A 14034-nucleotide genomic window follows, 5' to 3' on the forward strand; every position below is an offset into this window, starting at 1 on the left:
GGCTATGAAGAACTTTGCCAGATACTTTCTTCACTAATCTGATAAGAAGAGGGAATATGCTGAGTAACCGATGAAGCGCCAGGGTCAAGGAGGTGGTGGCATCTTCTTTCAGGATATCAAGAAACCAGACCATGATGACTGGGAGAGTGGGCTGAATGAAATGGAGTGTGAATTATTCTTGGAAAATAAACAATTGTGAATCAGTCATTCCTGGAACTGCACATAGTGGCCACTGACAAAAACCATCGCCATCTATACAATTTCACTGAGACTCATTACCTGAAAGGGCAGGTAAAAATCCATCAAGGATTTGGGTGGCCATGTAACTAACTTGCATGAGATGGGAACCCCAAATCTGGCATGGTGGAGTACCTCTTTGACAAGCACACCCTGGAAAGCAGTGATAAGGAGAGCTAAGCCTGAAGCTAACCTCCCGAGGGCCACAAGGTGAGTTCTCTGGTCATCAAGGAGGTACATACATGTTGGGGTTTCTTTTACATTTCCCATATGTTGTACCAAGACAGCAACTTTAGTTCTTTAATTTGTACCATTCCTTCAAATAGAGAAATTTGGCACCACCACCACCCCAAAAATAAAAGAAAGAGACATAGGCAAGAGGCACTATTCACAAAGATTTCACATTTCAACTCTGTGATCAGTCTTGTTTACAAGCATTGAAAACTATCATTAAACCTTTGTTCCACTGATTATTAAATAAACTGGGGTCTGTTCTCAGATTATCAGGAAAGGCAGAATGATTTCTAGACAGGCATCAGTCCTCTCAGCCCAACCCACACTGACTAACTTTAATTTCTCAGTTGTAACCCAGACCCAAAGGACAGCAATGTTCACTGTAGCTCCAGGAGCTAGTTTTAACTATTCCTTTAAAAGTGGCTGAGGAGAAAGAGGTTTATAAAATCTACCGAATTCAAGGGAGAAGAGGAAAGCAGTGCACAAACTATAGAAAAGGGGCAGATGGTAGATCCTCTCAAAGATGAATCTGTTACAAAAATCAGATTTATGGGTGAAGTCAGTAAAAGCTCACAAGGGGAATATGTAGGAAGAACATTGATAATAAACTCATTAGGAATGTCTCCAAAGAATGCCTGAGTAGCAATTCAAATTCAAAGGATGTGGAGGTTTGATATTTGCTTCAGATGTGGGATAAAATGTAGGACATTGGGGGAGTTACCAAGGGAAATTAGAAGACAACTATTGGAAGGAAATTGCTGCAGGTAAACCAAGGATTGAGGATATGCACGTGCAGTTTCGAGATTAAAAGTTAGCAGCACAATGTATTGTATGTGGTATGATGCAGTCTCTGTAAAACAGTTTTATCTCAATACCTAAATTGAGTTTCTGATCTTGGGGACTAATAACTCTGTGCTTGTCTTACAAAGTTGAGGAAATGCTCTAGATTTCAAATATTCACACTACTGTGTCTTTTTATTGATGAGTTAATTGCATAGAAGAATATGAAATTGGAGGGGGAAATGCATGTTAACTAATATGAGGTTATAGTAGTCATTTTTCCTATGCTCTTTGGACATTTTTAATGTAAAAACTGTAAAATAAAGAAAAATAATTTTTCATCTAGAGGAAAAAAGTAGTTTTCTCAGTTTTGTAATTTATCTTAAGTTTCTAATTTAATTTTATTCTTACTTTTTTCTCATTAATGTTTCTATTCTTTCTGTGTTCCAATTTTTTTGTAATTCTTACTTTGAATTTCTATTCCATCTCACCCCTAAGCATTTTTATTTCTCTCTCTTTCCTCTTCTTTTCTCAGTGCAACTTCCTTTCCAAACAGAATTTTGGTTTTACAATGAAACACCAGTAAAAACAAGCAGAAAAGGGAATAGATAAAATGCTATTCCAATGCAATATATTTTCTCCATGTTAACTGGTTTTATTTAATATATATATATATTTTTTTTTTTTTGCTAGAATCTTAGTTGTGATTATTCTAAAATATGGTAACCATTCTCATAACAGTTACTTTAAGCCAAGCTACTCAAAGCAGCTTGCCAGAAACTTACCTTTAAGTGTCTGGATAAAGAATGCATATGAAAATAACTCCCTTGCACTTTGAAGCCCACCACATGCAGAGTTTACGTGTGTTGGTAATCATAACAAATGTTCGTTTTGTGTCTTCTCTCGAGTGAGCCAAGTGAGCCAAGTTCTTCAATTGTTTCATAAACTTTCTTGGGGATTTTTTTTTTTTTTTTTGCTTTTTTTAGTTTTTGTTTTTGACTGTGGTAGACAGAATTCTAAAAATGTGACTCAAAGATTCTCATTCCCAGATGATTCAAACAAACACGAATCTAGGTACTTCTGGAAAAGGAGTATAAACAAACATGAATCTAGGTGGTTCTGGAAAAGGAGTATGGCAATGGAATTAAGGTTTTTAACTAGTTAACCTTAAAAACAGAAGATTACTCTGTATTATGCTGCTGGAACAAATATAATCACATAGGCCTTAAAAACAATGGAGAAAGGCAGAAGAGTCAGAATGAAAAAGCAAAGGAGATATGAGGCAGAAGGTGAAGCTAGAGAGATGCAAAGCATGAGAAGGATTTTATTCATTCTCACTGGTTTTAAAGATGGAGAAAGGGAGCCATGAGCTAAAGAATGCAGGCAGCCTCCAGACCAGCAGTTAGCATAATGGCTATGTCGCTGGACTCCAATGTAGTCGACCACGCTGGTTCGCGTTCCAGACCCGGTGGCTTAAAACTCATGCTGGGTATGTGTGGGTGCGTGCCCAAGATCCCGAGAGGAGAACAGAGGAGAAGGGATTGTGGCGTGGTCATCCCCCTGGGGGTGGGGTGGGGTGATTTCTCGCTTTCTGTCTCTCTGTCTGTCTGGCGAGCACACGCGCCCCATAGCAAAAAAAAAGTCTCAAAAAAAAAAAAAAGAATGCAAGAATGCAGACAGCCTCTAGAAGCTAAGGATGCTCTCAGGCCAGAAGAGATGAAGGACATGGGGACTTCCATGTTGCAAGCAGATGGAACTAAATTCTCTCAACAGTCTGAATAAGCTTTTAAGGGGATTCATCCCCAGAGCCCCAGAGAAGAACATCTTAATTTTGACCCTATGAGGACTGAAGCAGGGAATCATGTATGACACCTTGGGCTAGACTCCTGACTCATAGAGACAACGTAACAATAAATGCATATTGCATTAATAAAGTTTGTGGTAATTCGTTATGACGAAAGGACAGAACGAGATGAGTTAGGTATGCAGAACATTTTCATGGAGCACCTATTATATACAAGCATCTGTGCTAGCTGCTAGATGGGATATGACAACAAAGTACAATCTTTTCCTGTTCTGTATTTTTATGCTTGTATAAAGGACTACATATGAGGATGTACATTTGTGTGTGCATAAACATTTATATACCATATCATTAGTGATGATGTGTTTGTGAGTATTAAGAAGGGAAAATGGGAGGCCAGCAAATGGCATAACAGTTACACTGCTGGACTCCCACATAGTGGACCACAGTTCGAGTCCCAGACCAGGCAACTTGAAACTCATGCTGGGCACATGTGCATATGTGCCCCAACTCCTGAGAACAAAATGGATGAAAGGGGATTGTGGCATGGCCATCCCCCTGGGAGGAGTGATTTCTCACTTTCTGTCTCTCTATCTCTCTCTGTATCTCCAGTGAGTGCACATACATGCCCTATAGCAAAAAGAAATCTCTCAAAAAAAAAAAAAAAAGAGAATAGAAAGGATATGAAACAGAATAACTTCAGTGGTGGTCTTTCATTGATAAGTAATGTAGGTGGTTGGAGAGTGCCTTATAGAGAGTGCTTGCATTGTCACCCAAAATTTATAGTAAATTTAATAAATTCATTATTATGTCTAATATATCTTAACTAACTTTGTAAATATATGTACATATTTTTAAATGTTTATCACAGATCAGAGCAAGGTAAGCTCTTCTTTATTTATTAAAGATCATGTCTCACTGAGACTTCTTAGTCAAGCAGAATATTACAATGCTGAATGTTACTCTCATCAGGGCATTCATAGAAGGATTAAATTTCAGCTTATACTTAGGTTATTAAGATCTGAATTATTTTCACCTATTAACACTCTATCCTGTAATTTTTGAAACAAACCAAATCAAAATTAAGGTTTTTGTAGATAAAAGTGATTGTACACACACACACACACACACACACACACACACACAAACTGACTTAATTTTAATGCTTTTGAAAATTTTTAATTTTAGATAAAATAAAAAAATGTTTACACAGATAAAAAAGCATAACAATTTCTCTCCACTTTTCCCCTTTTTGAAAAACAAAAGGAATAAGACTATGTTTCCATGATATCATATAGGAAATACATAAATTCTGCCGTAATTTTGTACTAGAGAAGAGAGACTCAGAGGTTAACTTTAGTTTTTGCAGGAATGGAGGGGAAGGCAGGACATAAAAAATAAAAAATAAATAAAAAAGTAATGTTACTGTGAAGATCGGATTCTGAATGATTCTCTTGCCTTCATATGGATCTATTTTACCCTGAGTATAACCTGGTTCACATGACCGCTATAATAAAAAACAGGATTATTTAAAATTCTTTTGCATTAGATTTCTTATTTTACGTGCAGGACCTTTGAGAAGATATCCCAGCCCCATTCACATTTTATTCCATTTGAAAATAAGGAGAAATGGGAAAATGTTGAGGTATTGTGAGCCCATGATATGAACATTTTCCAATTGTGCACTAGAAATTTAACATTCTATGTATCTGTTTATTGCTTACCTATTATACCTAACTTCTAATCTGTGTAAACACTTGGAAAACTAATCTCTAAACTAATTGAATACAAAAAATAAAGTATAGGAAGTATACCATACAAAACACAGGAAAACTATTGAAAAAAGTCTCTAAATATTTTGGGTGTTTTGCCTAAAAATAGAATCTTTTTAGGTTATGCCATTGGGCATGTGCACTTGCTGGAGAGAGAGAAAGAGAGAGAGATATTGAGATGGGGGGATGGCCATGCCATAATCCCTTATTCATTTCCTCTCAGGATTTTGAGCACACCCATACATGCACCCAGTGTGATTTTCAAGCTGCCATGTTCAGGACTTGAACTGTGATTGGCTATGTGGGAGGCCAGTGCCTTAACCATCACACCACTTGCTGGCCCCCCAAATTAAATAAAAAAGTTACTGCCTACTTTCATACTCCATAGTGATATGACTCAATTAACAGAGGTGAACTTATTTTGTAAAGATCATATAGTATGTTATTAAAAGACATGACATCTTCAACTTGCAAACAGATTTTATCCCAAAAGCTCAATTGTGAACTCATCACTTGAATCTTGTAACCTATTTCCCAATAGAATTGATGTCATAAGTGGCATAAATGATGGTTTGGATCTTAAGTTACTCATATAAACCTGCATTAAGCATAAAATGCTTGAAACACTGTGCATTTAAAATGAAAAAAAAAAAGGTTCAAATGTACACATAATTAAGCAAAACAGAAAAGAATGAATAAGTGTTTCTATTCATCTTAATGTTGGTGCTTTAGAAAAGCCAGGTTTAATTATAGAAGTACTATGGGACAAGACCCAAATATTTACTCTTTTGAGTTTTTAAAGGATTTTAGGGGCCTTTTCAAATACTTTATATGACATTTCTATTTATTTTTCTATTTTTACCTCCTCCAAATCATCATTTCTTTTTACCCTCATACAGGTCTACCATTAATCTTAAGCCTGTATTCATCTGCCATTTATGACCAATACCAAGTGGTTCAGGCAGAGACAATAAAAAGAAAAATGTTATCAACCTTTTCTTATCCCTGATTCAAAATCTCTTTCATTTTCTGAAAAAGAAATTAAAAGAAGGCATTAAAATGTGGTCCCCAAAACTCTTTAACTACACAGGGTTTAATTGACCAAGGACCCCAATGTTGTGTTTAGAAACACATGTGAATTTGGGCTGGGGTCACGGTTCCTATAGGTGTCTCCTAGTCAATGACTGTGCTTAGGTAAGGTACTCATGGTCCTGGGAGACAATGGACAGCACTGTTCAGATCAGGGTTCCCTTATGGCATTGCTAAAGCTGTTCTTGGCCCAGCTTCAGTAGTAGGAGCAGTGGGGAACCATTGCATAATACAAGGATCACTTGGGAGACTCAGGTTTAGACCCCTGATTCACCTTAACCTGTTGTGTGTCCTTGTGAACATCCATTATTCTGGATGTCTAGGAGGATGGGAAGTAGATTGTAGTATAACAAGGTCCTTAAGGGAGTACGTTTTTCTTTATCTCTCAAGAAAGAAAGCAAGAAAAAGAAAGGAAGAAAATATAATTTTTTAAAAACCTGCCTTCAACTGCAGAGAAGACAAAGAACTCCCACCAAACATTTCCTCCATCTCTCTTTCACTCAGATTAGCATTGCAGATGCTCTCCAGATTCTTTCCCATGTAACTCTCACAGTGTTTCCTTTGAGAAAGACAAAGATAGTAAGTCTTTGTGTGTTTTGTTCCATCTTGGTATCTGTTTTTCATAGGACCCCAACTTACACAAAATACTCTCTCAATTTAGAATTGCACTATGTCTGGGAGGGTTAAGTGAAAACAGGTTGGGAATAGAGAAATGGAAGTATATAGTCTATAGGTTTCCTGGAGAATTGGGAGAAAGTTTTAAGAACCCTTGGGTCTTCTTATTTACCCAATCTAGTAAGTTATCCAATACATAAGGATGTGTGCAGAAAAATAAATTAAAAAAAAAGAGGATAAATTTAATGCACATGTTTGGAAATTTATTTCTGGGGACTATATTCTGTTCCATTGGTCCATGTGTCTCTTTCTGTGCCAGTATCATGCTGTTTTGATTACCACAGCTTTGTAGTATATTTTAGGCTCAGGGAGTGAGATGCCGCCCACTCCACTCTTCTTGTGCAGAATTGCATTGGCAATATGGGATCTTTTATGATTCCAGACAAACTTTATGACAAACTATCTTTCATAGATCTGTGAAGAATGTGTCTGGTACTTTGATTGGCATTGCATTAAATATGTAGATTAATTTGCATAGAAATGCCATTTTGATTACATTAGTTCTTCCAATCCAGGAACATGGAATATTGTTCCACATTTTTGTGTCATTTTCAATTTCTTTTCTTTTTTTCTATCTTCTCATAGTTTTCTATGTGGAGGTCTTTAACTTTTCATTAGATTTATCCCTAAGTATCTTTTTTTCTGTGGCTATGGTAAATGGAATAACTTTTTTACAGTAAACTGATTTTCAACAAGGGGTACCAGTCAATTCAGTAGGAAAAGGAAAACCTCTTCAGCAAATGGTGCTGGAAAAACTGGATTTCCACCTGCAGAAAGATGAATATGAACCCCTACCTCTCACCTCTGACAAAAATCAAGTCAAGATGGATCAAAGATCTAAATCTAAGACCTCAAACTATAAGACTGCTCCTGGAAAACACTGAGAAAACTCTGGGAGACACTGGGATAGGGAAGGACTTATTAAATAAGACCCCCAAAGCACAATCGATAATCCCCAAAATAGACAAGTGGGATTACATCAGACCAAGAAGTTTCTGCATGGCAAAAGACACAGTAATTAGTGTGAATAGACAGCCCTCAGAATGGGAAAATATTTTTGTAAACTATGCATCAGATAAGGGACTGATAACCAGAATTCATAAGGAACTCAAGCAGCTGTTCCAAAAAAAGATGATCAATTCTATTAAAAGATCCGCGAATGAGTTGAAAAAAAAAAAACAATCTCTAAAGATGGCATATGAATAGCTAAAAGGCATATGAAAAAATGCTCAACATCCCTCATTGTAAGGGAAATGCAGATCAAAACAACAATGAGATACCACCTAACACCAGTCAGAATGACTAAGATTAAAAATCAAAAAAATGGGGACCAGCAGTTAGCATAATGGCTATATCGCAGGACTCGTATGTAGGCGACCGCGGTTCGTTTCCTGGACCCAGAGGCTTAAAACTCACATCAGGAGTATGTGCCTGTGTGCCCAAGATCCTGAGAGGAGAACAGAGGAGAAGGGATTGTGGCATGGCCATCCCCGCTGGGGGATGATTTCTTGCTTTCTGTCTCTCTGTCTCTGTCTGTTTGGCAAGTGCATGCACCCTATAGCAAAAACTTCTCAAATATAATAATAATAAGTGCTGGCAGGGTGTGGTGAAACAACAAAACCCTGGCTTTTGACAGGAAGTGGATGAATATGGAAGATTTATTGCTGAGTGAAGCAAACCAGACTATGAAGGAGAGGTATTGTATATCCCCACTTAATATATACTGATTCTCCACACTCTATGACTGAAACTAATTGACTAAAGGATATAGAAACACAGTATATAGATATAAATACCAGATATAGTGTGTGTGAAAGAGGAGAGGCTGAGGAAGGACACTGAGAAGAAAAATAGGGAGGCAAAGCATTAATGGCACAAAGAAATATGGTATTAAGTATTGAATATATTTTATAATTTTATCAACTGTAATAGGGAAATTTTCACCTGTTGAAATATCTATTTTTGTAAGCCAAATAATAATGTGATTGAATGTATAAAAGAAAATTCAATAAATAAATAAATAATAAATAATAATTTAATAAAAATAAATTTAATGAACATATATACATTGTTTTATCTGCCAGGAGATTAAGCAAAGTAGTAGGGGTTGGAATGTAGGTTGAGTATAAAGCACCATAACTTTGAGGTATTTGTAAGGGACTGAAAATTTTAAATAAAGATGCTTCCTGGAGTTACATTCTATTTGTATGGACAATGGAGAACTCCAGGAAACATCTTTATTCTTTTAGATTTCACTCACAAATCGAGAATAGGATAACATCTTAGAAAAGGATAACAGTTATTGTATTTTTTATGAGTAGAGAGTGTATATTTATTGTCTATAGGACATTTTCTTTAGCACTCATGCATCTAGGGCATAAAGTAATCAGTCAAAAGAAATCCTCACCATGGGGAGTTAAAAACAATGAACTTTTCTAAGAACCCATATGAAACTTGTCAGAATAAAACAACGCACCCACTCGTAACAGCTAATACTATGGAGTCCCACCCAGAGATTCACTCACCTACTGATATATTAACACCACAGAGTCTAGTCATGGTGCCACCATGCACCCACTGGCACCTGCTAGCTCCTTGGAGTTGTACCCAAAGTTCCCCTATGTACCTGCTAGCATCTGCTGGCACTGCAGAGGTACATCCTGACCCCCTGTACATTTACTGACACACGTGGCACCCACCTGTCTGTACTGTGGAGGCCTTTACAGTGTTGATGCCACTTTCTAGCACCACGGAGGCCAACTCAGAGTCCTGTTCATCACCAATAACAACCCCACCACCTCTTCTTTTTTATGCAACAAACCATCTGCTGGAGGAGGACGAAGTTATGCAAATACAGGCACTGGAATGGATAGTTTCTTTCACATCCTGAGAGTGCACACAAGTGGTGAAGCAAACGTCAGCCACTCCATGAGTCACAAAACTCCCTGTTCAAAGGTCGCATCCCTTTAACAAACAATTCATTAAAAATACAAGATATTACTTCCATTAGGCTGAATCTTCCACTTGGATACCTCACCCGGAGAAGGATTCTCACCCTTTACCTGTGGTCTGACAACCCAGACAACCAATACTAACAATGGACAACACCAAAATGTCAGAATTGGATTTCAAAATATTTCTGATAACAAAACACAATGAGATGCCAGACAAAACAGACAAATAATTCCAGGAAAAAGAAAAACAATCCATGGCATAAGTGAAAAATCCAATAGCAAGATAGACATCTTAAAAGAGAATACAGAAAAAAAAAAAAGAAAGAAGACACAGATAAATATAATCAGAAATAATAAGAATGGGACAGTATAAAAGAAACCAAAGGAATGCAAAAGATCATAAGGGGGTAGTCATGTGAGCATGTGCCAAAAGTTGGAAAACCTAGAAGAGATGGATAAATTTATGAACACATGCAATATTCCAAATTTAAACCTTGAAGAGATAAAAGCTTGAATCTAAAAACAAGAAGCAGTGAGATTGACACTATAATAAATATCTCCCAACAAACTAAAGCCTAAACCAAGGTGACTTCACTGCTGAGTTTGACAAGTTCTTTAAAGAAAACACCAATCCTCTCAACTATAATATTTCAAAAAATTCAAATGGAAGGAACACCCCAAACCTCATCTTACAAAGACATCATCATTTGATAACAATAACACGTAAGGACAAATCAAAGAATACACAGACAAATATTCAATCAATACAGATGCAAAAATTCTCTGCAAAATCTTAGCAAATCAAATCCAGCAACATGTTACAAAGATTATACATCATGACCAAGTAGGATTTATCTCAAAGTTGCAAGGATGATGTAATACACAACATAAATGAAATACCTCACTTTAACAGAAAAGACAAAAATCCTACGTTCATATCAACTGATGTAGAAAAAACATTTGATATAATAGAACATCCTGTCATAACTGAGAGTATCAACAAAGTAGGTATAGAATGTACATTTTTAGTACAATGAAAACCATATGAAAAACCACAACTAACATAATACTGAATAAGATAAAATTAAAAGTTTTTCATCTAAAAACTGAAATAGACAGGGATATACACTTTTTCCATTCCTTTTCAACGTAATACAGAAATCCTAATTAATCAGGCAAGAAAATAAAATAAAAGGCATCCGAATTGGAAAGGAAGAATTTAAATTGTCTCTATTTGTGAACAACATAATCATAGACAAAAATAAAATAAAATAAAGAATCCCCTAAAAAGAAATGTCTTATAGATGATAAACAAATTCAGCCAATTTGTAGAATATAGTCAACATACCAAAAATCTGTAGCATTTTGGTACCCTAACAATGAACAAACTGAGACATAAATAAAGCAATTCAATTTACAATAGCCCTAATAATAATAAAAAATACCTAGCAGACATCTAACCAAGGAAGTAAAAAAATCTCTAATATACCAATTATTTAAAAGAAACTGGACAAAATAATTGAAAAAGATACCAGAAAAAAAGAAAGATATAATTGTTCATGGATTAAAAGAATCAAAATTTAATAGGCTGATATTACCAAAAGTGGGCTACAAATTCAAGGCAATTGCTATCAAAATGCCAGTGACATTCTTTTCAGAAATAGAAAAAAATGTCTGAAATTAGAAAATACCCTGTATCATCAAAGTAATACTATACAAAAAAAGAAAAAAAAAAGGTGGTAGCATTCCATTGGTTGACTTCAAAATCTATTATAAAGGGATGATAAGCAAAACAGCATGGTGCTGGCACAACTAAAAATGGGTTAAAAACTTAGATGTAATGTCCCAAAATTATACTACTACCTTACAAACATTCAGGAAGATGCTTTAAGATAATGGAGAAGGTAGTTATTCTTTCTCTGCATCAATAGATAAAAAAGTGTAAACTCTGCATAGTTGAAGTTTTCAGCTACTTACATGGATGCAGAGTGGGGAAAACACATGTTTTAAAACAGAACACAATCTGCAGCATATGGTCAGTCAGAACCCAGGAACAACATCAGAAATGGCGAAAATGACCACTTTAAGATAGTGGCCCATCACTCAGAAGTAACCAAAAACCCTGAAAAGAAGGTACAAAGTGAGGAAGACGTTAATCAAGAGAGGAGTCTAGACAATAAAGATTCTGGAGACTCTAAGGATATAATCTTCACATTAATGGAAGCAGTATCACTCCTGGGACTGAAAGATAAAGAGTGTTACACATCTTTCTGGAATGACAGCATATCAATTAGCCTACAGAAGGGGCAGCCTCATAGAACTAGCTATGTGGGTTGAATCTATCTGGAATCTCCCACTGTGGTTAAGAAGTGACTACTGGACAGAAAGGTACTACTAAAGTCAAACAGACCAGTGGGTGATGTTTTACTGGGCAAGACTCTAAAACACATCAAAGCTACTGATTCCACCAAAATTGTCCAAACATGGATTAAGCTACTCATTGATGAGACCTGGAAACCCTTCAAACTACGATACCACCTGAGAAATCTAAGATAACGAATTGCAAAGAATGTAGAAAGGTAATTTAACCACCAAGAAGCAGAATTTCCTGCTTTTTGATGTGACTTCTCATCCACTGACCAATACAATGGAGAAACAGCAATTAATGAAAAAACTTCAAGATAGTGTTCTGGAGCAGTGGGTCCATACCCCACAGAATATGGACAAGCGAACATGAGCTTTCCTGGTGCTAGCTCACTGCTCCAATGTGATGAGGAAAGTCTTTTTCTCTCTGACAGATGACAAATATGAAGCTGCAATGAATTAAGCCAAGGACTTGACAGAACTGGACCTTAAAGTGAGAGAAAGCAGAGTGCTACAGAGATAATCTGGGTTGTGCTGGCAGCCTTCAATAAATCCTAAAGGCAGCAAGTGGATTTCTCCTTTTCCCCTGAGGGCTGATGACTGTCAGAGAATCCATCACTGAGTTTTGTGTGATGTTTACATTATCTTCTTCCTTTGGAATCAGACTTATGATTAGGGAAGAGCAACTTCAGGGCTTCACCATAGACCTTGACCATTATAAGCAGACTTGATTTCTTCCAATACATTCACTCCATTGGTGAATAAACTTGGTGAACACACATACAACAAATTAACATCTTCTCCCATTTCTTGGTTTACTTTCATTCACTGTGCTTTTGGATAAGCATAAACATCTAAGAGAAAGTCAGAGATTCTACAACCAAATACTGTGAATGAGATGAAGAGCAAACCATTTATTTCTAAGTTTGTTTTCTATCTTAAATATATGTTTTCATAACCTTTAACTATCAGACTCTGCTATATAATGTAGCTTTTTGAAAATGCTGTCTCTGAATCAGAGGCAATGCAACCACAGCTAATTTTGGGAGCAGATAATCCCTGAGATTGTATGTCCTGCTAGTGATTTTCTCATCTTTCCTTCTCTAATCTAATAAAAATGTTGAACATTTGAGTACCAGGATCGCACAATCCTCGAGCCAGAAATATATTCTATACTCCCTCTTAGCATGATCCTGCTTTTTCATTTGACAGAACAAAGTCTAAATTTAAAAAAAAATGCATGTCTCAATTACCTTTATTACAACAAGGATTAGAATTTGTAAGGGAGGGAAGTGGCCTGAGAATTTCCATCTTTTAGCCCCTGACAGTCCTGTTTCCTCTAGAGCCCTTTAAATGATTGTTCTGGTTGAATTGAAGGAATCAGAAGTTTCAGTTATATAGCAGCACCCTGAACTGGAGATCTTCTTGTTTACTATTTTTGACTTCCTACATTAATTTATAAATTCTGTCTACATTTAGGGGTTCTAAGTGTAGTTTTATCCATATTTAATCCATAGATACCCTTCTAATAATCAGTCTCATTTTAGCACAACCATCAGTCAACCTAAATCTTTAAAACATGTTTTCACTTTAGTAGTGAGGGCAAAAGGAAGTTTTCTTGGGGCCAGCAAATAGTTATGCCACTGGACTCCCACATGACTGACAGCAGTTCAAGTCCCGAACAAGAGTTGAATGGCTTAAAACTCACCTCAGGCACATGTGCGTGCATACCCAAGATCCCTGGAGGAGAATAGAAGAGAAAGGATTTGACTGGCCATCTCTCCTGTGGGGAGATTTCTCACTTTCCCTTTCACTGTCTCTCTCTCCAATAAGCACATGTGCCCTAAGGAAAAAAAACAAAAAAACAAAAAACAACTCTATTAAAAAAAAAGAGAGAGAGATAGAGAGAAATGATTTCTTTAGATAGATACTATTTGGAGGGGCAATTTGGTTTTAAAAGCATGCTGATATGAAGTTGAGTAGGCCTTGAAAGACAGGCATGAAGTTGAGCTAATCATTACAGGCTGATAAAGGGCTAATACAGATGGCCCATATTTGACATAAAATTCCGATCAGACATAAGAAAATGTACAAAATTAGAGTACAAATGTACAAAATTAGAGTT

The 14034-nt window shown here is 36.3% G+C and overlaps 1 pseudogene; it reads left to right on the forward strand.

Annotated features, from left to right (window-relative positions):
• The first annotated feature begins 340 nt into the window (after positions 1-340).
• On the forward strand, positions 341-12467 carry LOC102499091 (Golgi phosphoprotein 3-like; annotated as a pseudogene).
• Positions 12468-14034: the final 1567 nt, after the last annotated feature.

This window comes from Tupaia chinensis, unplaced genomic scaffold (assembly GCF_000334495.1).
Source record: "Tupaia chinensis unplaced genomic scaffold, TupChi_1.0 Scaffold000055_1, whole genome shotgun sequence".
In the NCBI taxonomy this organism is placed as follows: domain Eukaryota; kingdom Metazoa; phylum Chordata; class Mammalia; order Scandentia; family Tupaiidae; genus Tupaia; species Tupaia belangeri.